The 27,455-nt window shown below is 43.8% G+C and overlaps 1 pseudogene across 1 annotated transcript in view; it reads right to left on the bottom strand.

Annotated features, from left to right (window-relative positions):
* LOC147021055 (uncharacterized) overlaps positions 1-27,455 on the bottom strand; it is a 92,909-nt pseudogene that overhangs the window by 23,910 nt on the left and 41,544 nt on the right. The window contains exon 3 of the transcript XR_015061315.1: positions 21,884-22,978. The product of XR_015061315.1 is annotated as an uncharacterized LOC147021055 (transcript). The remainder of the gene's footprint in view (positions 1-21,883; positions 22,979-27,455) is intronic.

Raw genomic sequence — 27,455 nt, 5'->3', positions numbered from 1 at the left:
TTGTGGGACTCGCTGGAAGGGGTGTGCACTGACCGAGCTCCGGCCATGCTTGGTTTGCAATCTGGTTTCATCACAAGAGTGAAAGAAAAAAGTCCATCTGCTATAGGTACGCACTGCATCCTTCATTGTGAAGCCTTCGCATCCATAACTCCACCTGCTGAAATGAGAGATGTCATGAACCAGGCTATCAAGGTAGTCAACTTCATCAACGCTGGAGCCTTAAACAGTCGTCTCTTCAAACAGCTGTGTGTGGATATGGATTCTGAACATCAATCCTTGATTTTCCACACAAACGTACGATGGTTTTTGAAGGGAAACATGCTCAGATGGCTTTGGGAACAACCACAAGAAGTGGCAACATTTCTCGATTCACAACAGAAAGCAGATCTCCATGACAAGTTCAAGTCTGAAGGATTTTTGCTGTCTCGAGCTTACCTGGTGAACATCTTTGAAGCGCTGAATGCCATCAACCTCAAACTCCAATGAAAAAAAACATCAACATAATCATGCACCATGACGTGATTTGAGCCTTCATGGACAAACTCGACTTCTGGAAATGTCGAATTCAGGATGGAAATACAGCCAGTTTTGTGAACTTGGATTCTGCTCTCATTCACAGTGACCTTGATTCTGAGTTAAAGAAACAAATAATTACTCATCTGACTGAATTGAAAGCAGAATTCATCAGATACTTTCTGGATAAAGATGAGAAGCGCGAAGCCTGGAAATTCATGAAGAACCCATTTCAATGTGAAGAAGCTGATTTTTCGGACGAAGTGCAAGAGGAGTTTGTTGAGTTGAAGTTCAACTCCTTGGCTGAAGAAGACTTCAAAAACACTGGATTTGGAGACGTTCTGGGTCACGTCCCTTCCTGTTCACCCTTTCATCTCACATCAAGCTCTTCGGATTCTGACAATGTTTGATTCAACGTATTTTTGTGAAGCTGCATTTTCCACGTTCGTTGCTGTCAACACCAAGTACAGAAACAGGCAGAATGTTGAAGGGGACTTGCGTTGTGCTCTCTCTGGCATTCCACCACACATTCAATGTATGGTAGCGAAGAAGCAATGTGCTGTATCTCATTAAATATGCTGTGTATACGAGTGTTACTTTTTCAGAATGCTTTTTATTGAACAAAGACGAAAAAAAGACGCATTTTTTTCAGTTTTTCCATTTAATTCAGGAGGGATTTTTAATCATTTGGTTGAAGATGTGTGTGGGGGAGGGGGTGGAGGCAAGGACCAACTGCCAGAGGGGGAGTGGTGGAAAAAGGTAAAGAACCACTGATCTAACAGCATCGAGGATCTTCATTGGACAGGCTGAACACCCTGATAAATCATGTCTCACCTGCTGTCTGTGAACATTTTGCCGGGTGCAGAACATGCGACGCTGCCATTGACGTGCTCCGGGCGCTTTACATGAAGCAGAGGAACGAGATACATGTAAGACATCTCACCACACGCAAGCAGGAGGCTGGTGAGATGCTAAACCAAGACATGCAAGCTCTGAGACAATTACGCAAAGATTGTAACTTCTAGGGAGTGACTGCCCAGCAGAATGGAGATGATGGTTCCCGAGAGGCATTCATACATGGACTGCAGTCTGCATGGATATGACAATGCCTGCTGGAAAATGTGACACTGCACCTTGAAACAGCTTCAGACCAAGTCCGGGTTAGAGATGTGGCCCAGAAACAATCCGAGTCCTCCGGTCCACCTGTTTCCCCGATAAATGCTGCTACCGTGGGAACATGAGAAACTCCACAAGAGCCTCTTGAAACAAGGGAAGAGGAAAATTCACCTGAGGAACCAGATACCTCGACCTCACCCTCACCAACCACCTCTGCAGCTGCTACGGTTGCTTCGTGTTTCTTTTGTGGGTGGAGGAGGCATCCACGAAACAGATGTCCTGCCAGGAATACCACCTGCAACAACTGTGAAAAGAATGGACATAATGTTTAGGGATGCCGGTCTGTCGCAAAGGTAAATAAATCAATTTCAGGAGCTGGTGGAAGGGAAGGTAGTGGCCGCTTCACCATGTTATTTCTCAAAATCTATTGTAAAACTGAGATTGATGGACATGCGGTGGAAACATTGATCGACACCGGCAGCTCTGAGAGTTTTATCAGCAGTACAATGGTAAAAGACCATAACTGGAAGGTCTACACAGCCGAACATAGAGTAACCATGGCTTCAACCTCGTTAGGGTCTCGAGTGCAGGGATACTGTAAAATTGAACTCGCCAGATTGAGATTCACCTGTCGTGTTGTTAAGTTACTGGAAATCCAGGATTCATGTGCAGATCTCCTCTTGGGACACACCGATTAAAGCAGCACTCAAAAATCGAGATACCATTTGGTAGAGAAAAACCTCCTTTAACAGTAAGTGTAATAACTACTGAATGCAAATGAATCGCCATCAAGTTGCAGCGATATTCAAACACCGATGCAAAGTTCATCACATCTGAAGCCAAGAGACGACTCGATGAGGGAATCACAGAACGGGGGCGGGGCAGCGGGGGCGGTGCAGCGGGGGTGGTGTAGCAGGGTGGGGCAGCGGGGGTGTTGCAGCGGGTGCGGGCAGTGGTGGAAGTGCAGTGAGGTGCAGGCAGTGGTGCAGTGGTGCAGCCGGTGCAGACAGTGGATATGCAGTGGAGAATGTGCATCGGGTGCAGGCAGTGGTGTGGGTGTAGCGCGTGCAGGTAGTGGTGGGGGTGCATTGGGTGAAGGCAGTGGTGATGGTGCAGCGGGTGAAGAAAGTGGTGTTGGTGCAGCGGATGCAGGTAGTGGTGGAAGTGCAGAAATCAAAATAGTTGGACATGAGGTGTGGGAGACAGTTTTTGTGGGTGATGAGACAATTAAATATGTCGATTCTTCATTCTGCAGGAAGGATTGTAGATATAGAATTCTGTGCATTTTTGAAGGAGCGGGAGTTAGGGACATTGAAGGAAGGGTAAACAATATTGAATCAGGTCATAGCAGGAAGAAGATGGTTGTGGTGACCTTGGTGTGAATGATGGAGGGAAAGTTCAGAGGTTTTGAAAAATAGATACAGGATATTGGGAAAGCGGCTTAAAGCAAAGGGTTGTGAGGTCACGTTTTCTTGGATTCTCCCAGGATTAGGAAACAACATAGAAATTATGAGTAAAGCAACAGACATTAACCAATGGCTGGAAGAATGGTGTGTGGAGGAAGGTTTTACATTTCAGAAGCAGTGGGAATCATTTTGGGGGACAAAGAGAGTTTCTAGAATGATGGCCGCATGTTAAATATAAAGGGGGCAGCAAGGTTTCCAGTGGGAATTGAAGAAGGGATTCAGGATGTTTTTTTAGGTCAGAGGAGGGTGGAAAAGGTATTGAGGAAGGAACAGATGATGTAATTATGATGAATAAGGCCAGGCAGGAAAATATAATTTCAGGAAAGGAAAAGTTCAATGTATTCCATAACAATGCCAGAAGCTTAAATAATAAGATGGAAGAGCTTGAAGCCAAAGTAGATTGAGAGGAGTACGATATAGTTGCAGTGAGTGAGACGTGGTTTAAGGAGGAGAGTAACTGGAGGACAGGATTTGAAGGCTTTCAGGTGTATCGGTGTGAAAGAAGGAGAGAATAGGGGGAGTAGTCACAATCTGGATAAAGGACAGCATTGTATCAAGAGAAAGGGGTGACATGAAAGAGGAAATAAATATTGAGGATTCTGTATGGGTGGATATTGGAGATTGTAAAAACAGTAAGATACTGGGAGGATGCTTTTATAGGGCTCTGGATGGGAACGAAGAGGAGGAAGGAGGAATGCATGAAGAATTCAAAAGGCCATGTGGTAAGGGAAGAGTTTTGATTTTGGGGGATTTTAACTTGCCAGGGATAGATTGGGTCCAGGAACAGGGAAAGGGAGGAATGGATGAGGATTTCCTCGTTTTATTCTAAGATTGCTTTTTAACCCAGTTTGTGGATAAGCCCACGAGGGGGAGTGCAGTGTTCGACCTCCTTTTAAGGAACGATCTCAAGATAGTGGAGGAGGTGGTGGTTGGGGAGCATTTAGGAGAAACTGACCAAAACATTGTGTGTGCAAAGATTCTGTTAAGGGTTAGAGTTTAGGATTGTAGTGTAAGGCTATTACATTTCAGGAATGCAAACTTTGAGGGTGAGGGGAGAATTGGGTGATGTGGAGTGGGACACTCTAACAACAGGACAATCAGCATCAGAAAAATGGGAAACCTTCAAGGATCCAATGTATCGAGTGCCGAGTATCCAATGAGGTGTAAAACGAGAAGTAGAAAGAGACCAGGGTTGTTGAGTAGTGAGATAAGGAACGTTATTAAGGAGAAGCAGAAGGCATTTATTTGGTTTAAAATAACAGGACTGGAGTTAGATTTATATCACAATCTAAGTGAACAGAGGAAAGTGAAGAAAAAAAACTCAGCAAGCCAAAAGGGAGTATGAGAAGGACATGGCTAAGGATATTAAACATAACAGCTTGGCTTTTTTCAGTTTATTAGGGGAAAAGAACAGGTTCGGATCAGTGTGGGCCCATTGAGGAAGAACACCAGTAGAGTGGTTGGTGATGAAGGTAAGATGGCAGGCTTATTAAACAGGTATATTTCTTCAACTTTTACACAAGAACAGTCAGGAGAATTGCCAATAGCTGAGAGTATCGATCAAGGAGGTGAGGAAGGGCTTTTACAGAAGATCCAGGTTGGAGTGGAGGAAGTAAAGGAATAGCGAGGTAATCTCAGAGAAGATAAGGCTCCGTGTCAAGATAATATGTACCCGAGACTATTGAGGGAGGTAGCTGAGCAGGTAAGCGGGATGTTGATGGATATTTACAATCGTTCCCTGGAGTCAGGACAGGTACCGGAAGATTGGAGAGGTGCAAATGAAACACCATTATTTCAGAAACAATCCAGAGAAGAATTGGGAAACTATTGACCTGTTAGTTTGACTTCAGTTGTGGGGAAGGTGTTGGAGACATTCATTGAGGATCAGATGAGGAAACATTGAGACAAATACAAACTCATTCATGGAAGTCAGCATGGGTTTACCAAAGGTAGTATCTGTTTGGCAAATCTTTTGGAGCTCGAAGGAGCAGATTCTGATTGGGTGGATGAGAGAAAAGGAATGGGTTTCGTAACTCGAGACTTTAAGAAGGCATTTGATGAGGTACCACTTTTTCCCGTGGGGTGGAAGACCCATGGGGTCGAAGCATCGCTCACGTTCTCTCTTTTCTTATGTACAGTTCATTTGACCGTCCATTTCTCCATCATTCGGAAACAGAATATGATGAAAATTTACAGGAATATTCTCGGGACCATTCTCCAGGCATTAACTGAGGCCAAAGTGCGATTCCAGCCCTTTGGGCTGAGAAACAGCCCCTTTCGGTCCATTTTCTTAAAATTGCTATTTCTCAGTTATTAGTGAAAGAAACCGGACCAAATTTGACAGGTATATTCTTGAGGTCACTCTGGAGGCAATAACTGAGCCCCAAGTGAGATCCTGGCCCTTTGGGTCGACAAACGGCCCTCTTGGCCGAATTTTTAAAATATTATTTCTCGGTGATGAGTAAACTGAACCGAACCAAACTTGACAGGTATATTCTGCAGACCATCCCCCAGTTCCTTGACTTTGCAAGAAGTCATGGACTTAGGGTGGTTGGTTCATGGTTTCAGCACCCACAAGCTCATTGCTGGACTTGGTATTCCAACTCTGGTGGTGTGGCAAAGGAGATTGACCATGTCCTCATTGACGGTAGCTGGAGGATGATCCAGAACTGTAGGGTCTCCCGGAGTGCTCAGTTCCTCAAGACTGACGACCGGCTTGTTGTAGCAACTCGAAAGCTGCACCTTAAATCCTGGAGAATGGTACCATCCCAGCCGAGGCTGGATGTTGGCAAGCTCAAGGATGAGAGAGTAGCTGAGAAGTTTGCGAACAGGCTGAGTGGACACTTGGGGGTCTGGGTGCTTTGGGGGGGTCCCGAAGAGTTGTGGAGTGCCTTCAAGACCACCGTCCTTGATGTTGCCGGTGGATGTCTTGGAACTCACCGCAGGGCAAAGAAGAATTTTGTCTCTCAAGGGACACTGAATAGCATTGACCAGAGTCGCAGAGCCAGGCTGAATGGCAGAGCTGAGCTGTTCATCGAGCTGAGGCGTAAAACTGTACGTGCACCAAGGGTGGACAAGGAGGTCTATGTGCGAGGAATCTGTGAGGGGCTAGAGCATCACCTGTGGACAGGTGATTCGCGTCCCACTTTCAGGGGAATTCACGCATTGCGTTCATTCCAAGCCCATCCCTCGGAACACTGCAGTTCGAGCAGAGAGTGGTAGGCTCTTGACAGAGGAGTCTGAAGTGAAGGCCTGCTGGGCCGGATACTTTGAGCGGTTGTACCAGGCTGATCCACCAGCTGTCGAGTTGGACGTCAATGGTGTTACAATCCCTGTTGCTGACCCTCCAATCAACTGTGGTCCACCTTCGCTTGTGGAAACACGGGCTGTGGTGAACCGGTTGAAACAGGGTAAAGCTCCAGGGATCTGTGGCATCCATGCCGAACTTCTCAAGGCTGGTGGAAATGCTGCACTCGTGTCGTTGCATGCAGTTTTGTGCTCTGCCTGGAACACAGGCATCATCCCAACTGATTGGAAGAGGGGCCTTGTTGTCCCTCTCTGGAAAGGGAAGGGTGATCGCCAAGACTGCAACAACTACCGAGGGGTGACGCTGCTCTCAGTGCCGGGCAAGGTCTTTGCTCGGATAATTCTTGATCAGGTTCGCCACCATCTGCTTGAGCACCAGCATCCAGAGCAGTCAGGCTTTACACCAAAGAGGTCAACGATTGACCGTATCCTTGCTCTTCGTGTCCTCACCGAACACAGACGAGAGTTTCCACAGGGGCTGCTTGCAGCCTATGTTGATCTCTGTAAGACGTTCGATTCAGTGAATCGGGATGCCCTCTGGAGGATTCTCGGTCTTCGTGGGGTGCCACCAAAACTGATTGATCTGATGTCTAAACTCTACTCTGGTACTGAGAGTGCTGTGAAGTATGGTGATACCATCTCAGACTTATTTCCAGTTGATTCTGGATTTCCTCAGGGGTGTGTACTGGCCCCCACACTTTTCAGCACTTGTATGGACTGGATTTCAGGGAGGATGTCAGAAAGATCAAGCTGCGGTGCATCGTTTGGGAATGTCAAGATCTCGGACGTTGATTTCGCAGATGATGTAGTCATCTTTGCGGAGACTTTAGATATCCTTTTGGGGGCCCTCGAGGTGCTGAATGAGGAGTCGGAGCCGCTGGGATTACGGGTTTCCTGGGTCAAAACTAAGATCCAGGCTTTCAATGACATCTTGGATGCTGCTGTCCTGTCTGTGTCTGTTTGTGGTGAGGATGTTGAGGTCATGGAGTGATTCACTAACCTTGGCAGTGATATTCATGTCTCTGCTAGCTGCGAGTCAGAGGTCAATAGACGTCTGGGTCAGGCCTGGGGAGTCATGGATTCACTGGATCATGGAGTGTGGCGCTGCCGGTATCTGTGCAGGAGGACGAAAGTCCGAGTCTTCAGGTCCTTGGTACTTCCAGTCTTGCTCCATGGATGTGAGACTTGGACTCTGACCAAGGATCTGAGACGGAGACTTAATTGCTTTGGTACCAGGTCTCTTTGGAGAATCCTTGGCTATCGCTGGTCAGATTTTGTGTCCAACGAGCAGTTGCTGAGAGAGACTCGGATGAGATTTGTTACCTGCATGGTCCGTGATCGTCATTTGCGGCTGTATGGACATGTGGCTCACTTTCCTGACGCTGATCCTGCTCAGCAGATTCTCTCAGCGAGGGAGTCTCGTGAGTGGAGGAGGCCAATGGGCTAACCACGTGCCTCGTGGTTGCAGCAGGTTGACCAGCATTTCAAGGAGATGGGGATGGGCATGGCATCTGCCTCGGGGATGGCCAGACGGAGGCCCCTGGAGTATCGGCAGAAAGTGGATGCAGTGACGTGCTGTTCTGGCACATGCTCCCATACCTGACCTGACCTGATACCCCAGGCATTGACTGAGCCCAAAGTGCGATTCTGGTCCTTTGGGCCCAGAAATGGCCCTTTGGGCCCGTTTTCATAAAATTGTTGTTAAAAAACAAAAAAAATTAAATGCGCTGGATAATGCCAAAGGCAAAATGAAGTCGCAAATGATGATATGAAACCAGCCTCACTCTTGTAAGGTGTTCTGGTTTCTTTTTCTCATGCGATGAAAATCTTAACAAATCCCAACACTATCTGTCTTTCGTGCTATCGCTCACCTGAGAGTTGTACGAATGAACTCCCACGTGGTATGTTCACAATACGAACTTGTTTTGATGAGTGGAAGGAAGCAAAGAGGAGCTGTGAGTGGGAGGATGTCTTCCTGGGAGGATGTAAGTCGTGAGGTACCTCAGGGATCAATACTCGAACCATTAATATTCATTATTTACATCAACGATTTGGATAATGGGGGAAAGAGTAATCTTTCCAAATGTGCAGATGACACAAAGCTTGGAAGTGAGGTGTATAGAAGAGGGGGTGGTGATCAGATTCAGGAAAGTATTGATACTTGAAAAGATTGGGACAAAGATTGGCAGATGGAATTTAACCGAAACAAGTGTAAGGTGTTGGGGATGAGAAAGAACAATGAAAATAGAGATCACAGGATGTAAGGGGTAATTTTGGAGCGTGTCACACAGCAGAAGGATCTGGGGATCATAATAGATACGGGAGGTAAGCAGGTAGCACAGTGCCAGGCAGCTATTGGTAAAGCAAAAAGGGTTTTCGGTTGTATTCAGGGGATCATTTATGGATCAAAAGAGGTGGTGTTCACATTTTACAGGAAATTAGTGAGGGCCACATCTTGAATATTGTGTGCAGTTTTGGTCACCACAATTCAGGAAGGACGGAGATACCATGGAGAGGGTTCAGTGCAGGGCCACTCGAATGATTCCAGGCCGACATCGAGTCAGCGATGAGGAGCGGCTGAAGGAGACAGGGCTTTATACACTGGAAAGAAGGCGGTTACGACGAGATATAATAGAGATGTGTAAGATAATGAAAGGTTGAGATAAAATCAGTGAAGATGAATTCTTCAACAGTGCACAGGGATAGGACCAGTGGCCATTGCTTGAGAGTAAGGAAGGGGAGAGTCACGACGGTAGTAAGGAAGGGAAGTTTTACTCAGAGAGTAGTTAATGCACGGAATGGCCTCCCTGGAAAGGTAGTGGCAGCAGAAACAGTCGATAAGTTTAAATTAGAATTAGATAGGAACCTGGAAGTTATGGTGATTGAGGTGTACACAGGGATGTTGATCAGACTTTTCGGTAGTTTGAGCATTGATGGGTGATTGTGTGCATGTGTACGGAGTGCTGTTGGTGGGGGTGTTGTCAAGGGGGGGATGTGTGGTTGTTGATGTGTGTTTTTAACCAAGACCATGCCCCCTCCCCTGAGGGGAAGAAAAAAGAAGAAAAAGAAAAAAAATACAAAAACTTCAAAAAAACACAAAAAAAATTCATTAATTCAAAAGTTTTTTTTTTGCATTTTCTTCCTTGGATCTTGTATTGATAAATGAGTGTGGTGTTCGAGCATGCATGATGGGCTGAATGGCCTCCACTTGTGTCTGATTTACTTGGATATGAAGCGATTCTTCACCATTGAGAGATTTGGACAAAAACGACATTGGACTGCATGGCATGATATATAAAACAAGGACAAATGTGTCCACGAGCAGCGTCCTCAAGGTTTTGTCTGCTAAAAAAAATAAAACAACAACAACTTCCGATATTTCGTCACGTGCCTTGATTCAGCCAACAGCGAAACGCGTCAGAATGTATAGACAGATTTACGATATATCGTGTATTTACGAAATAAATAATGTATTTACGACATTACAATACGATAAATGTAATAATCTTTAAATAGTAACGTGAACTTTTCGAAACTTTAAAGCAAATGTCCGAATATATTTAAAAGTTCATGATAGACGCTCTCAAAAGGCACCGTCTATGTGAGGATGTGTACATGTGCTCAGTATTTAAGGAGATCCGGATCTTGTATATACAAGAGCCGAGTCAGAGAGATTAAGGCTTTGTCTTCAGAAGAAGAAGAAGAAGAAGAAGAAGAAGAAGAAGAAGAAGAAGAAGTAAAACGCTGAGCTCTCCATGAGCAGCGTCCGCAACGCAAGACACCACTAAAAATGTATTGGGCCCAAAATATTCTTATGGATCAGGTATAACATGGAGGAGGTACGCACTCCACTGAGTTCCTTTCTAGCTTGTTTGTGTACAGCCTGGGGCTGCATCATTTTCTGGGGGAGAGGGGAGAGGGAAATGTGCCACGGATGCAGTGCCCCCATTCCGAGCAAGCTGGAACTCATTTTCCCAACATCAGAAGGATGAAAGGCTGAGTCAACCGACTTGGTGCTAATTCATCGGTGCAGTAAGGGCTCAATCTCATGACCTGAAGATCTCAAGCCAGCCACCTTACCCATCAAGCCAACACCAGGCCTTGTGTGAAGGTAATCCAATATCTTTCTCAACACTTTATGCTTCACAGTGAGCTCGTCCTCATTCGACTCAGACCCATCACTATCATCACTCTCTTCATCTTCACTCTGATTGAGAGATCCTCGAAGGAAGAGGTAAAATCAACACAACAGATGTTGTAAAAGAAAAATATCAATGGACAGAATACCAGTGTTCAGATGTGTGTGAATTGTGGAAATTAGACGTCAATTTCATAAATTCTTCTTCTTCTTCGTCTTGGCAAACCAGTTGCTCGTCTACCATGTCTCCGAGTAAGAGGTCAAGGGCTAAGAACATGCAAGATTGGGCCAAGTCTTTCAGGAAGCGGTTGGAAAAGCCTGATATGATTGGAGTTGGTCAAGGCAGGTTGTTGTAATTTGTTCAGTGCTGGAAATAACTTGCCAACTCTTCATGAAAGACATCGAAAGATGTTTTGTTTCTCCAAAGGAATGCTATCAGAGGGGACACCCAGCACAAGGTCCATCTGAGGGACTGCTCACTTGTGACCAAACGTCCCACTGACGAAGCACCAATGTTATTTCATGAAACGGATGGAATCACCAGGAAGGACATTGCTGTCCGCAATTCGAAGAGAGAGAGAGGAAGATGGCCTTTCGGAGATCAACCCTTTCATGGTTCCCACTCAATCTGAAAAATGAAATTCCCTGACATTCCCTAACTTTCCCTGACTGTGTTGGTCAAGATTCCTGACTTTTTCAAACGTAAAAATTTATAAAGTTATTTTAGTCGGCTCCTCCTCCCCGACACCGACTCCTTTCCATCACCATTTTGATTTATACATGGTGAACATGCAATCATTTTCAATTATTTTCTTCTTTTTAAAATGCCAATACTAGCAGAAAATTATGTCCACTTCAAAATTTATTTGAATCTTAAAATATGTAGGTTTGCTGCAGACAACTTCTGAATACCATTTTTGTTGGGAAATTAAACTGATTCTATTTATTCATTTGGGTGTTAACTTCAGTCTTTTTGAAAATGGTCCAGAAAGTACACTTTCCCAACCAGTACAGGCATTTTCATTTTTTTTATTTATATAAAACTTACAAAACACAAATCATACTAATGCCAAACGTGCCAGGTACCATGACTCGATCAGAATTATACCAGAAAAAAATTAGCAACATTTAGAACATCTAAATCTTGCAAAATAACAACAAACCATTGATATTGTTAATGTGACATTGCAGACAACCTAGAACACCCGATGATATTGCAGAAATGACGAATAGACTACTAAATTGTACATTTTTCTACAAGAATCTGGTCCTAAAAAGGACCGTTTGTTGAACGTCTACGGTGAGGTGGGTAATCCTGTACCATTCCCTGCGGATGCAGGTACGCTCACCGCCGCAGAAGTTTAATAACTCAAATGTTACATGGGAAGTTGCAGCAACAGTCGAGATGTTATATATTAGAATTGCGAAAATGTCAATAACATCAAGCAGCGTGTGCAGCTTAGAATTATATGGTCGGCAAAAACTAGCAATTAAGGAAACAAATGTGAATTGTTTGAGCAACGTTATTACAATAGTTAACATATCCAGTATGGACAGTTGCTTACATTAAGTGAAATGTCAGTTTGTAACTTCTTTAGTTTCTGTAGTTCTGCTATTTCCATATCAACCTTCTTAGATTCAGTTGCTGCTTCTTCCATAAATTTTGCCTTTTTAGTCTGAAGCACTTTTATCTGCTCACATGCTTTCTTTTTAGCTGCAGTCTTTTGATCGAGCTCACTTGTGGCTTTACGTTTACATTCCAGTGCTGCTTGATACCTGGCATGAGAACCCCTGACATGCATCAATAGTGGCTTATCAATGTTCACAGAGGTGATTCCACCTTCTGCCCACACAGCATCATATACAGTACGTTGTGCAACGAGTGAATCACATGCAAGTTCTCCACAAGCATACCAGAATTCACCGAAAGGCCACTTTCAACACTTGCATTGCCATGTGACAGTGTTAGAACCAGGCACACAACAGAAAATAACTCAACAAATTCGATATCCTGGCCAATTATATCATGGTAGAAAGCATCTAGTCTGTCACAGCGAGAAGAGAATGATGAAAACTTTGTGTGCAGGTTACCAGAAGCCTTTTGACAGAGGTCAGAAAACTGACTTTTACATTTGTCAGCAATAGCTGCAGTGATGTTGTCCTTATCATACATAATTTGTGCCAAGTTCTTCATTCTTTTCTCAGCTAAGACTCGAACGCTGCACACTGTGCTTGGTACCAAGCATGATATTGCACGGGTAACGGCATGTTTTAGAGGACTTCTCTCGATAATTTTTGTAACCATTGATGACAAAAATTCAAGACATTCAATCCTGAAACCCATTCTTTCTGCATCAGACAACTTCACTTCTGTGAGAGATTTGTTTGCAGCCACTCCAACATCCACTTCCTTATAGTTACATCTGGTGTCTTTTTTGGTAATATCTATCTTTACCAACTGTGATACACTTTCTGCCTTCTCCAGAATAGACTTCTTGACAACCCGTTTCATGATTGCACGCAACTGTCCAATTTCGTCATAAAGATATGGTGCAAGTGGTGCCTGTGTCTGGTATTTCTTCAGAAAGGACTCACACTGGGCAACCACTGATGCAAAGAACGATATTTTTGCTGCAGCCAGCTTGTCTCGAGAAAGTGTTTTTACAGTGGCACGAGTGATTGTAGCACATGATGTCTTAGATTTCATGGCACTGTCTGCAAACTTCTTGACATTAAGTTGACGTTCAAGTGCTCGCTCAAGAACTGCAACATTTTCAATCCATCTCACAGTGCAGAATTTCTTTGGAAAAGTTTTGCTGCCAGTAACCTCTGCATATACTGCACGCCGAGCCGGACTATCTTTAAACAGGCAATACATAGCCCTAAGATAACCATTTACATTCCATCCATTTGCTTTATGGCCCATCTGAAAAGCACCATGAATGACATGCAAGCCACATGATCCCATTTCAATTAGTTTCATTTGATCTTATTCAAGATCTGCGATGAGGAGATAAATAAACTTCCAATTTACGGCTGGTCCATCCATAGATACTTGCATTAACTTGCCTAATGGCACCTCCTTTAGTGCTTCGTTAAAACTGCCAAGTACACAGTCAGCAGAAGCATGACCCATGAAGGCCGAATCAAAATATCGTGAGCACACCATATATTTAAGAAATATACCATATCTACCATATCTTCATTCAGAAAATATTTCTAACAGTGTACTTTTGTTGTGACGCCAGCATCATACCTGAACAAGTAGCTGACAATGCACATAAACTGTTCTGAAGTTCTAGACTATGATTATTGAACTGTACTTTGTACATGTTACAAGTCATTTAGATTACACAATGAACACCTGAGCTTAACGAAAGAGTACAACTGCAATCGATAAACAGCTTTAGCCACTCAAATCACACAAAGACATGGAAAAATATTTGTTTCTGTCATTGAATGGGGCACACCCCTCATGGCTGAAATACAAAGATAAAGTCGATACTGGCAACTGTACAGCTCTGACTTTCATGAAAAGAGCAATAAAGAAAACTTTTATAATCATGAACAAAATAATTGACTGGGTGTAAAGGGTACGAATTAAGATTGTTAGGCACTAATCACACATTTCCCTGACCAACAAAAAAATCCCTGACTTTCCCTGATCAACATCAATTCCCTGACTTTCCAGGTCAGTGGGAACCCTGCGGCATTTTCCGACCAAAAATGCCACAAACAGTTAGACACGAACCTTCACAAGCAAGACGAGCTCTTCATTCGACACTGTATGGTCAGGATGATCATCAAAGCAGACTGGACAGTTCAGAGGTCAATTCACTCCCTCTGTACAGCCCTGTTGGACACATATCAAATTATGAATGGGGAATTCTGTTAAGGAAAAGGATAAAAGAGGAATAATGGTGGAAAAACACACAAATGTATCTGAAACAGTGTTGGACAGCAATAAAGAAGATAAAATTACATCTTTGGATCGATATTGAAGAGGTTTATATTTCAGAATCAAAGAAGTCTTCTTCTTCATTCGTGTGCAGCATAAGGCAGCAGGACAACATCGTTGCCTGAGGGTGTGGATGTACCACTGATACAATTCCCTCTACTGGGTTGGGGCAGGAATTTGTCATTTGTTCAGGATGCCAGCGATAGCTCGCTGACTCTTTGTGAAGGACACCGTGGGATGTTTAACATCCACAAACTAATTCCGGCAGATGGTATCCCATTTAATGTCCATCCGATGGACGGCACACACATTGGTGAATGACCCTGCCTGTGCAACCATATGACAGTTTATAGCTGGGTCAGGATTCAAACTCAGGCAAGACAGCATCGTGGCAGGTGTGCATACCTCCAAGCATTCCTGTCAGCCAAACAAAGCAGAGCAAGAACAATCAAAATGGTTCCAAGAAAGGTTTGACTCATGAGGAAGGATTTGAAGAAAAAAAGAAATGATGTGACATTTGAGAGAAGATAAAATATCATGAAAACAAAATATTGTCCGGTGGACTGACGTGATCATTGCCCACTATCTCCCAAGCTTCTTCACCTCAGTTTCAGTGTCTTTGGTCCAACTTCTTCACTCTCTGCAGATCTGGATGAAATCACAAGCTGGTCCAACACATGGAATATGTCTTTCAATCCAAACAAATCTCACACTCAATGTCTCTAAGAAAGGACCGTCTGGAACCCCCCACCCCCATCGACTTTGTCAACAATCCTCTGGAAGAAGTCCTTTAAGTCAAGCTTATGGGTCTCACTATCTGTAATGTTCTTTCCTGGAAAAGCCACATTTCCAAACTGGCCTCCAAAGCCAGTCACCGACTGGGCATCTTTCGTTGTGCAAAGTCCTTCCTTGGCCCACTTGAGCTCCTGATCACATGCAAAGCTTTCAGCTGCAGCATGATGGAGTACTGCTGTCTCCTTTGGGATGGTGCTCCCACCTCTCACCTTTCTCAACTTCACGCTGTGGAAACCAAGGCATTTAGGATCATTGGTATTTCCCACCGAGAGCCACTCACTTTCTCACCACAAGCAGATCGGTGGTCTTTCTGTCTTCTACCATCTCCTGTCTGGTCCACCACTCCCCCCTCACCCCCCCCCACTCCCACTGCTCTGTCTGCGATATGTCCCACCATATTTCTGCCTTGTGCTCAAGACCCGCCAACAATCCCCTTCTGTTACAACTGCCAAAATCACGAATCACTGCTCAACTTTACTCTTTCATTTCTCTTTTTTTCCCCACCTGTGGAATAAACTCCCACACTCTCTTCAATCCCACTCTTCCCTCCAGGTCTTCAAAACAGCTGTTCAACACCACCTCTGATCTCCCACCCCATCCAAAAATACAATCGTTTCTGCACCCGTTTGAAAACCCAAACCCACCTCCTTCAAATTCCCTGCTTTACTTCCTGAAAGTTCCGTGTTGTGTAAGGTCCTGAAAGTCCCTGTGGTGTCCATCTTGTTTACCCCATCTGTACTATCCCATCCCTCTCCTTTCCACAGATCTAATGTCTTTGTTCCCTATTGTTTTGTCCTGCCCTCTACACCCATCTTGTCTCCTGCCCCCCCCCCTTGTTGTGCATTCTGTGTGATAGCTCTCATTCGAGCCTCGACAATGAACACAAAAAAAGAGCTCACCACCCCAACCATGAAGCCAACACCCTAAAAAATGAGCCAAAAATGATCCTTAAAAGTTAAAGTTGCAATAAATACATTCGTCGAGTAGCAAAGAGGGAACCTGAAACCTAAATGATGTTAACCCATGGGACTTCAAGTCCTTCTACACTCCTCGTGTTCTGGGATACCTGAAGCCAAGGGTCCCTGATCCTCACATAACCCACCAGATGTTCTTACAGCACTGATCAACACCTTCTGACGCAAAGGCACAGGGCATTGAGCATCAACCTTATGCAGCACCTCGCTTATGCACCCACTAAGAATCAGTCGGAACCTTTCAGTTGCTCGTACTACGATTAAAAATTCAGCGGAGCGGCTGGACAAGCCCCTCAAATGTTCGAATGCCCGGATAAAAACATTCAAACCTGGCACGGATTTCCCACAATTCAGCTTTCCCGGAACAGATTACCACAACCTGGTTTTAATCCAGATGATGCAGCGTGAAGCTTCCAATAAATGACTCAACTCAATTTCCTCTGAGTGGCATCACCCACTTGGGTGAGAGCCAAGGCACACAACTTTATTGAATACAGGACACAGCGAAAGTGTCAGGAAAGGGAATCTGTAGCGGTCCCCTTTCCTGCTCCTTCAGGTGGCCAGCTGCGTCCGCATCACCTCAGCCGACATTACTTTGACCTCCGCTGCCCCTCCCCACGCCGCCACACCCCTCGCCCCTGGGATGTTGCGAGCGCTGCTCACTGTGTCAATTTATTTGGGGCAATCACCAGAACATTCAGTGGAATTGAACATCACTCCAGTTCTCGTGAGAGTTGAATCATTTATTTACGTGAACACGGAAACAAATACACAGATCAACACCAAGATGAGATGCTGTGAACTTCCTTCACTCCATTCTGTTTTCCAAGCCTATGATCTTTTGAGCAAAATTATTTGCATAAAAAGAGTGAAGAAGGGGGCATGCGTTACACAAAGAACAGAACTTGTTATAAAAGCTTACAGACATCTCAATGGCGTGTTAAATGTTTCCTAAGCTGAGAACATTACAGCCTCAAGGGAAAAGGTGGGGTGTTCTGATAATGCACAGCTGTCTGCAGTATTTTGTGATCACACTATTCCAAAGGAAGAGGGATGGGTAACTGACAAGGAAACATTGTGAGACATGGGGCCCATGGTACAATGCTTGACAATAGTGTATATTGGTAAGCAACCCCAACGACCCTGAGCTTTGCAACTGCGAGCTTATCAGCCAAACATTCCAACCTGCCCGGTTACTGGGCGAGTGGGTTTTAAAACACACTTCCATGATTGTTCTTGGTGAACAACACCACACAAGATGACAAAACAACTTTCGTGAATTACAATGTTTTGCAATAGATGAGACCTTTTCAAGCATTTAAAAGCACAAAAGAGGAAATGAGAATCATCAGTTCATGACCTTACGTGACAGAAAATTGTTAGTGCAGCATATTATACATTTCACAAGACTGAATTAATTATTTTTCTTCCACAATCCCACTTCAAGTGTGAAATGTTTCTTTTGTTGGATTGCATGTTTGAATTGACCACGCTTATGGTGTGATATGTTTCTTCAATATCATTGATTTTTTGCCTGTTATTACTGTCATGTTCATATTGATACAAAAATACTGTACAAATTTCTCAGCATTATAACATTGCTTGTTCCGAGTCTGGATATACCACCTGATGCATTCAGTTATATTCAATAAAAACAAACAGTATCATGACTCACGTGTGTTGTACATCATTTATTGGAGAAGAATTTTATTATTCCCGTTCTTGGTTGATTTACTGCAATATTTTTATTGTTCAACTACAGAATAATTGCAGTCATAAATCTGATTGGAATGGACATTTGTCCATAAACCATCATGTCTTTTTTGGTGAACAAAGGAATTGATAACTGGAGATAGTTAATAGAAATTGTTCAATGATGTAGATTGCATCAGTAATACATTTACTCTTCAATTATAGTTAATGGGAATAGCATCTAACATTGAACACGTGAAAGTATTTCCCTGAAGTTTGTAATCTAAATTATCAATGATTGCATTTTGACAGTTTTCCTTTTATCTTTGGGGGTTTTCATCATTCTCCACCTGCAATGCTCAATAAACTGTTGAAGCAAGACAAGTTTTTCCGATTTTACCTTCTACATTTTTTTTTTAAACTGCTGAACTTCAAAGCTAAATCTCACTTGGCTGCACTTAGATTAGTTGAGCCAAAACCAAAAAAAGAGGCCTGGAAAAGGATTTTAAAATATTTTCATTCACCATAGTTTCTTAAGGCCCTGTCACACCTTGACGATTTAGCCAACGCATGCCTGACGTGTGCAAAATTGGGCTAAAACGCCGGCACACATCGAATACGTTATGGGTAAGTTTGTATACGTTAAGAGCATGCTGGCGTACGTCGTAGTTCGTTGGCATACGTCGTAGACCGCTGGCACATGTCGTAGTACGTTGGCATACGTCGTAGAACGCTGGCATACGCCGTAGTACGCTGGCAAACATAGTAGTTCGCTGAGCTGTGAGACAAATTTTCCATGCTTGAAATTTCCCGACGTGTGCCAACGTATGACTCGCACGTTCCGCATAATGCTGGCCATAAGTTGTAGGCACGTTATGCGATCGTTGACACACGTCACTTGTAAGTTACTCATAAGTCGAAACACGTCGAGGTCATATTTATCGTACCCGAAACTTATTTCTAACCTATGAGTAACGTGTTGTCGGCACGTTGCGCGATCGTTGATACACGTCGACACACGTCACTTGTAAGGTACTCATAAGTGGAAACACGTCAGTGTAATGGTTAGCGTCAGTGTTCCAGACTCCCTGTTTTTTTTGTTTTTTTCGGCGAACGTGCAGCCAGACGGACGGTAACGAGTGGGTTCTTTTTTTTTCTTTTTTTACCAGTTTTTTTTTTTTTCGGCTTGTCGAATTGCTATGGCCAACGTAGAAATGAAAAAAAGTTATAACTCCGCGCTACAATTCCACGGCGACCCCTACGGCCTGTAAAACATAGCCAAACGGCGTAGGGCCTCCCTGGGGCCACCACAGAAACTCTGCGGCTGCCGCATGTTTCTGTCAATTCAGAGGGCGCACGGCCGCCATATCCTCGCCTTAGAGCAAATGTGACTTCGGTATGACTCCTCATCGTTACCTACACACCCCACGTCAGTCTCTGTCTATTTTTCCCCTCCACCCTTGCTGATGATGTTTCCCCTTGCCACTGCTGTTCCCTTTGTTATGTTGTTTTGCGATATTTTTGGTGTCCGAGTTCTTTCTCCATGCACACAAAAAAGCTGAGGATTGAAAGAATGCTCTCCTCCTTCTCAGGTGCAAAAGACATCGTGAATGAGTGAAGATCAAAAGACAGTGGGTCAGGATGAGAGGACTTTAAATGGTGTTTTCCAAGTTGAAAACTCGGAAGGGAAGATCAGGATTGGACGACCACTCATCTGTTGCCTTTTCTCCTTGGGATAGCTCATCCAATGCTCGAATGAAGTGATTGCGAAGAGCACCAGAAATGTGGGATGCTATCCAGACTAGGGCTTTTGAATTTTGGCATCTTGATGAGTGTTTCATAATTTTCTGTTTGGCAATTATCACTTGAGGAATATCCTCTCAATGTTGCTTCTCTTTTCCAAGTTTTGGACCTGTTCCACCTTCTTGTTGTGTTCTTTTCAGTTTTCATCAATCCCTTTCCAAAAGTTGTTCATCATTTTCTGGGGTGGAGGGATTGCAACAGTCTGCTTCTATTTCCTTAGTTTTTGATTGACACTTCTGAGTAAATTTTCAAACTGCTGGACTTTTCTTCTTTCATTACTTGATGAAATCGATGATTTTGTCAAGTATGTTGGGCTGTTCAGTTTGTTTGTTTGTGTGTGTGTGTGTGTGTGTGTGTGTGTGTGTGTGTGTGTGTGTGTGTGTGTGTGTGTGTGTGTGTGTGTGTGTGTGTGTGTGTGTGTGTGTGTGTGTGTGTGTGTGTGTGTGTGTGTGTGTGTGTGTGTGTGTGTGTGTGTGTGTGTGTACGTCTCGCTCCACAGGTCGCATTTCGAGTCGGAATGTCATGGAACTTCACCAATGGACTTATTGGCCACCAGAATAGAACCCTACAACTTTTGGCATGTCAAGGTCAAAGGTCAACGTCAGGAAAAATTCCTGATGAAAATCACGAAAATCTGTATCTTTTAGCATGGGCCGATTTTCAAAAATTCATGTCTCCGCCAAATCTTAACGGATTCCTTTCAAATTTGAAACACGGACGGAGGAGGGAAGTATCTTTGACTCGATGAATTTCGTCAAATCCTAGCCCTATGGGCCATTTTTATTTACTTTGTTTGTTTGAGTTTTTTGGGGCTCTCATTGGTTGTTATCCACTTTGGATTTCAAAAGGTGAGGGGAAGTTCTCGCAGAACTCAAAATCTCCACCTCCTTTTTGGTGAAGGATCATGATTCATAAAACAAACTGTGAAATGTCCTTCTCATACCCTCGTTCCAAGGACTCTTTTCAAAATCTTCACTCCACCTCTGACAGCCTCCACTTGAAGCTTGTGTGGAATGATATGCCAAGAGTGATATTCAAGTATCAGTCAGGGTTTTCCTTGTCATTCCCCTCACTCCGACTCTCACTGGTATAATTTTCATTCCGACTATCACTGGTATAATTTCAGCTTACTTCATTTTTGAGGTCCTCTTGACTTCATTTTTCAGAACCTGGTATTTTGCCATTTTCCTGATTTCTGTGGCATGTCGTCCAAAGTCATTGGGAACTGAAACCTCAAAGAAAAATGCTGACTTTTCCTTTTTGTGTTTGAGCACGATGTCTGGACGCAGTGCTTGGTTTGTGATGTCCATACTTCCTGACATTTTCTTAAAGGCATCAGTGTGGTGTTCTTGATCTTGAGCATTAATGATGACTCGTTCTCCATCCCAACTCATTACACCTCTTCTTAGCCATTCCAGTGAGCCTTCCTTGTCAATCCCTGTCATGTCAAGCTCTGTTTTAAATCTTCCTGCTCCTTTATCACTCCCATTTGTCAAAGTATATCTGCTGATATTTCTTTTTTTTATTTTTATTTGCAATCATTGGGGCTGTGTTTGTTTCTGTTTCGTTTTCCTGTGTAATATCCATCATTTACACCTGTTTTTTGAAGTTTGTTGCAAAATGGAATAAGGACCCCTTTTCTGGTTTGTTGTTTTCTTGGTCATGCACAAATCTCATACGATAGTCTGTTGAGCTTTTCACAAACTCCGCTGGTCTGAGACACGATGTTCTGTGCACTTGCTTACACTCCATTCCACAACCTCCTCGTTCCCGTCTCGGTAAATACAACCACGGTATGTATTGGTTTTTGTTGAACATCTTGTGAATAGTTAGATGTTTCCTTGTTTTGGTGTCGAAATTGTTGATCTCCAATTGTGGCCAGTTTATAATTGCACAGCGATATTGGAATACCAGCACTGCAAGTTGGTTTGTAGCTTTGGTTTTGTTCATTGGAGAGGGAAGACTTCAAAATTAGTCTTCTTCTGTGTACGTACTCTGCCGATTATTTTACGCAATTTTTTGTGTTGCACCTGGGGCTTCTTTTATTCCGATGTATTGAAAGGATGCTTCGTTTTCTCGTTCGTGTATTTTTGTCTATTCTTTTTGTGTGGATTTTTTGTACATTCTTCTGTATGGATCCTCATATGTATTTTCAAACTGCCGTTATGAGAGAAGCCTTTATCACAGACAGAGCATTTGTGAGGTCGCTCTCCTGTGTGGATCCTCATATGTATTTTCAAATGGCCTTTGACAGAGAAACCTTTATCACAGACAGAGCATTTGTGAGGACGCTCTCCTGTATGGATCCTCATATGTATTTTCAAACTGCCGTTATGAGAGAAACCTTTATCACAGACAGAGCATTTGTAAGGACGCTCTCCTGTGTGGGTCCTCGTATGTTTTTTCAAATCGCCTTTTTCAGAGAAACCTTTATCACAGACAGAGCATTTGTGAGGACGCTCTCCTGTGTGGGTCCTCATATGTATTTTCAAATGGCCTTTGTCAGAGAAACCTTTATCACAGACAGAGCATTTGTGAGGACGCTCTCTTGTGTGGATCGTCATATGCTGATTCAAATGGCCTTTGTCAGAGAAACCTTTATCACAGACAGAGCATTTGTGAGGACGCTCTCCTGTGTGGATCCTCATGTGTATTTTCAAATGGCCTTTGTCAGAGAAACCTTTATCACAGACAGAGCATTTGTGAGGACGCTCTCCGGTGTGGCTCCTCATATGTATTTTCAAACTGCCGTTATGAGAGAAACCTTTATCACAGACAGAGCATTTGTAAGGACGCTCTCCTGTGTGGGTCCTCATATGTATTTTCAAATCGCCTTTTTCAGAGAAACCTTTATCACAGACAGAGCATTTGTAAGGACGCTCTCCTGTGTGGATCCTCATATGTCTTTTCACACTGCCTTTTTCAGAGAAATCCTTATCACAGACAGAGCACTTGTGTGGGCGTTCTCCTCTGTGGGTCCTCATGTGTATGTTGATGTTTGTTGAATGTACACTGCATATCTTGCATTTATAACACATTTGCCTTTCGATAACCTCTTTGGGTTTGTTTGATTCAATATTTATCTTTGTGTTGTTTTCACCAGCTGCACACTTGTATTTTGAGTCTTGTTCTTGGGATTGGTTCTTCAAAATAGATATCATCTTCATCGTGAAGCTGCTCCTGGACCGTATCTGCCCAACTGGACTCCTTGATTGTTCTACAAAACAAACAACAATAAGGTATTTTAGAGAAACTCAAAACTCAAAATATTGAACAATTTCGAAAATTTTATGAACCATGAATTCAAAAAAGTGAATGTTAATTTTGTTTGTTTCTGCTGATCTGTTGCAGAACAGACAGGACTGCTGTTTGTCAAATGAACATCTGAAACTTCCGTTCCAGAAACATATCTTAAAGTTTGTGAGACAAATTAACCACATTTGCAGGATAAACATCACCTGAAAATGATGAAGGACATGAAGTTGAAAACACTGCCACATGTAAATCCCATCAATAGATGTCACTTCTGCTGTTGGAACGAGGCTCAATAATGTTGCCACCATTACAGGAGATAAAACGAGGTGTTTACAAAGAGAAAATGTATATATATATATATATATATATATATATATATATATATATATATATATATATATATATATATATATATATATATAAAAATATATAAACATTCATACATATATACACTACTTCTTCTTCTTCTTCTTTCGGATGCTCCCATTCGGGGTCGCCACAGCGGATCAACCGTCTCCATTTTGCTCTATCCTCCACCTCTTCCATTGACACTCCAATCACCCGCATGTCCGCCCTCACCACATCCATGAACCTCTTCTTTGGCCTTCCTCTTCTCCTCCTACCTGGCGGCTCCATCCTCAGCATCCCTCTCCCGATATACTCCGCTTCCCTCCTGTGCACATGTCCAAACCATCTCAATCTCGCCTCTCTCACTTTGTCTCCAAACCGTCCAACCTACGCTGTCCCTCTAATATACTCATTCCTTATTCTGTCCATCCTCGTCACTCACAACGAGAATCGCAGCATCTTGAACTCTGCCACCTCCAGCTCCGCTTCCTGTCTTTTTGTTAGCGCCACCGCTTCCAAACCATACAACATAGCTGGTCTCACTACCGTCTTATATACTTTCCCCTTCACTCTTGCAGCGACCCTTCTGTTACAAATCACTCCTGCAACTCTTCTCCACCCACTCCAGACTGCCTGCACTCTCTTTTTCACTTCTCCACCACACTCTCAGTTACTTTGGACAGTTGATCCCAAGTATTTAAATCCATCCACACCATACCACCACCCTCCCTCTCATTGACGTGCATGTACTACGTCTTACTCCCACTGACAATCATTCCCCTTCTCTCCTGTGCATACCTCCACCTCTTGAGGCTCGCCTCAGCCTGCTCCCGACTCTCCCGACAGATCATGATGTCATCCGCGAACAACATCATAGTCCATGGAGACTCCAGTCTGATCTCGTCCGTCAACCTGTCCATCACCATTGCAAACAGGAAAGGGCTCAGAGTTGATCCTTGGTGCAATCCCACTTTTACCTGAAACCGGTCCGTCATTCCTACCGCACACCTCACCGCTGTCACACTGTCCTCATACATATCCTGCACGATCCTCACATACTTCTCCACCACTCCCGACTTCCTCATACAATCCCACAACTTCTCTCTTGGCACCCTATCCTAAGCTTTCTATAAATCCAGAAACACACAATGCAACTCCTTGTGGCCTTCCCTATACTTCTCTATCAACATTCTCAAAGCAAACATCGCATCAGTGGTGCTCTTTCCTGGCATAAACCCATATTGCTGCTCACAGATCGTCACCTCTCCTCTCAACCGAGCTTCCACTACTCTTTCCCACAACTTCATGGTGTGGCTTAACAACTTTATCCCTCAGTAATTTCCACAGCTCTGCACATCACCCTTGTTCTTGAAAATCGGAACCAGTACACTTAATCTCCACTCCTCCAGCATCCTCTCACTTTCCAAGATTTTTTAAACAATCTGGTTAACAACCCCACTGCCATCTCTCCTAAGCACTTCCATGCCTTCACTGGTATACCATCTGGGCCAACCGCCTTTCCACTTTTCATCCTCTTCATAGCAGTCCTCACTTAATCCTCACTGATCCACCCCACTTCCAGATTCACTCTCTCCACTTCTTCCAACCTTCTCTCTCTCATTTTCTTAATTCATCAGCTCCTCAAAGTACTCCATCCACCTTCTCAACACACTCTCCTCACTCGTCAGCACATTACCATTTGCATCCTTTATCACTCAAACCTGCAGCAGATCCTTCCCAGCTCGGTCCCTCTGTCTTGCCAATCGGGATAAATCCTTTTCCCCTTCTTTTGTATCCAACTTCTCATACAGCTCACCATATGCCTTTTCCTTCGGCTTTTCCACCTCTCTCTTTGCCTTTTGCCGCCACTCCTTGTACTCCTGCCTACTTTCTTCATCTCTCTGACTGTCCCACTTCTTTTTCGCCAACCCCTTCTTCCTTATACTTTCCTGTACTTCCTCCTTCCACCACCAAGTCTGCTTATCTTCCTTCCTCTGTCCAGATGTCACACCAAGTACCTTCCGAGCTATCTCCCTCACCACTTCTGCTGTCATTGCCCAATCATCCCACCCATCTTTACCACCATCCAACACCTGTCTCGCCTCCTCCCTAAATTCCACGCAACAGTCTTCCTCCTTCAGCTTCCACCATCTGGTTCTTGGTTCAGCCCTCACTCTCTTCCTCAACCTCACCTCCAAAATCATCCGACAGACCACCAATCGATGCTGTCGAGCTACACTCTCCCCTGCCACCACCTTACAGTCTCTACTCTCTTTCAGGTTGCATCTCCTGCTTAAGATGTAATCCACCTGTGTGCACGTCAGCCTGTGTTCCTCCTTCTTGAAATACGTATTTTCCACTGCCATTTCCATTCGTTTTGCAAACTCGATCACCATTTGCCCTTCCACATTTCTCTCATTGAGACCGTACCTACGTATCACCTCCTCATCCTCTTTATTCCCTTCCCCAACATGCCCATTGAAATGTGCTCCAATGACAACTCTTTCATCCTTGGATACACTCTCCACCACTTCATCTAACTCACTCCAGAAATCTTCTTGATACTCATCTCACACCCCTTATGCGGGGCATATGCACTGATGACATTCATCATCACCCCTTCAATTTCCACCTTCACACTCATCACTCGGTCAGACACTCTCCTCACCTCCAATACCCTCTTGACATCATCTTCCTTCAGGATTACCCCGACACCATTTCTCCTCCCATCCACACCATGGCAGAGCAGTTGGAAACCACCTCCAATGCTCCTAGCCTTACTCTCCATCCACTTGGTCTCTTGTACATATATATATATATATATATATATATATATATATATATATATATATATATATATATATATCTTCTTCTTCTTCTTTCGGCTGCTCCCGTAAGGGGGTCCCCACAGCGGATCATCCGAATGATCCGCATAGTGATTTGGCACATGTTTTACTCCGGATGCCCTTCCTGACGCAACCCTGGTCGCCTCTTACGACACAGGGATATGGTACACCTTTTTTAACCGGGGTATACACCGGCCCAGTATACTGGTACTCATTTCGCCGACCTCGGAAGGATGACAGGCTGAGTCAACCCCCTGGTGTATTAATTCAGTGGCCCAACGGGGATTGAACTCAGGACCTCTTGGATCCCAAGCCGCTGCCCTAACCACTGCGCCAACACCAGGCTCATATATATGTATAAGTAGGGAAAGAATACTGGTTCTGGCTCACTTTTCCCCATGAAAATGAATGGGGGATTTTCAGCCATGAAATTTTTCTTTTTTTTCCCCTAAAAAAATAAATCCCCTTTTTAGCCCAAGGTATATTTATTTGTCTCCCCTTTTTACCTGGAGCCTGGTGTTGGCTTAGTGGTTAGGGTGGCGGCTTGGGATCCCAGGGTCCTGAGTTCAAATCCCGTTGGCTGCTGAATTAACACCAGGGGGTTGACTCAGCCTGCCATCCTTCGAGGTCGGCGAAATGAGTGCCAGTGTACTGGTCCCGGTGTCTGCCCCGGTTAGAATAGGTGTACCATATCCCTGTGTGTCGTAGGCGACCAGGGTTGGTGTCAGGAAGGGCATCCGGCCATAAAACTGTGCCTCAAGAAAAAGCCAAACCCCTGCACAGCAGGGAGAAATGGCTGTAAAAACAGTCATTTTTTTATTTCCCCTTTTAATCTAGGGGCTCTCCATTCAAATACCCCATACAACAAGATAAAGATTTGTTAAAGGTGATTCTAAAGAAATATCTGAAACGCCCTAAGCCCGGGGCACTCTCTATTCAAATAACCCATACAACAAGATAAAGATTTGTTAAAGGTGATTCTAAAGAAATATCTGAAAACGTCTAAGCCTCGGGGCACTCTTTATCAAATAACCAATGCATATTGTTTAGCTCACTCATTGAACCTATAAACATTTGTTCATTCTCAAATTCCTTCAATAGTTTAATTTTCTTTGCACAATAATCCCCATCTAAAATATTGAAAAACAAAACATTTGAATCTTTATATTTTTTAAGATACCCCTTTTGTGCCATTACGAAATGATAAACTTCTCTTAATGATCTCATCTGGCCACCGCCCGAGTT

The sequence above is a fragment of the Eptatretus burgeri genome, chromosome 8 (assembly GCF_056783735.1).
Source record: "Eptatretus burgeri isolate ZD-2024b chromosome 8, Ebu_testis_v1, whole genome shotgun sequence".
NCBI classification, from domain to species: Eukaryota; Metazoa; Chordata; class Myxini; order Myxiniformes; family Myxinidae; genus Eptatretus; species Eptatretus burgeri.
The sequence above is the reverse complement of the archived record's forward strand: the minus strand, read 5'-3'. Positions and strand labels throughout refer to the sequence as shown.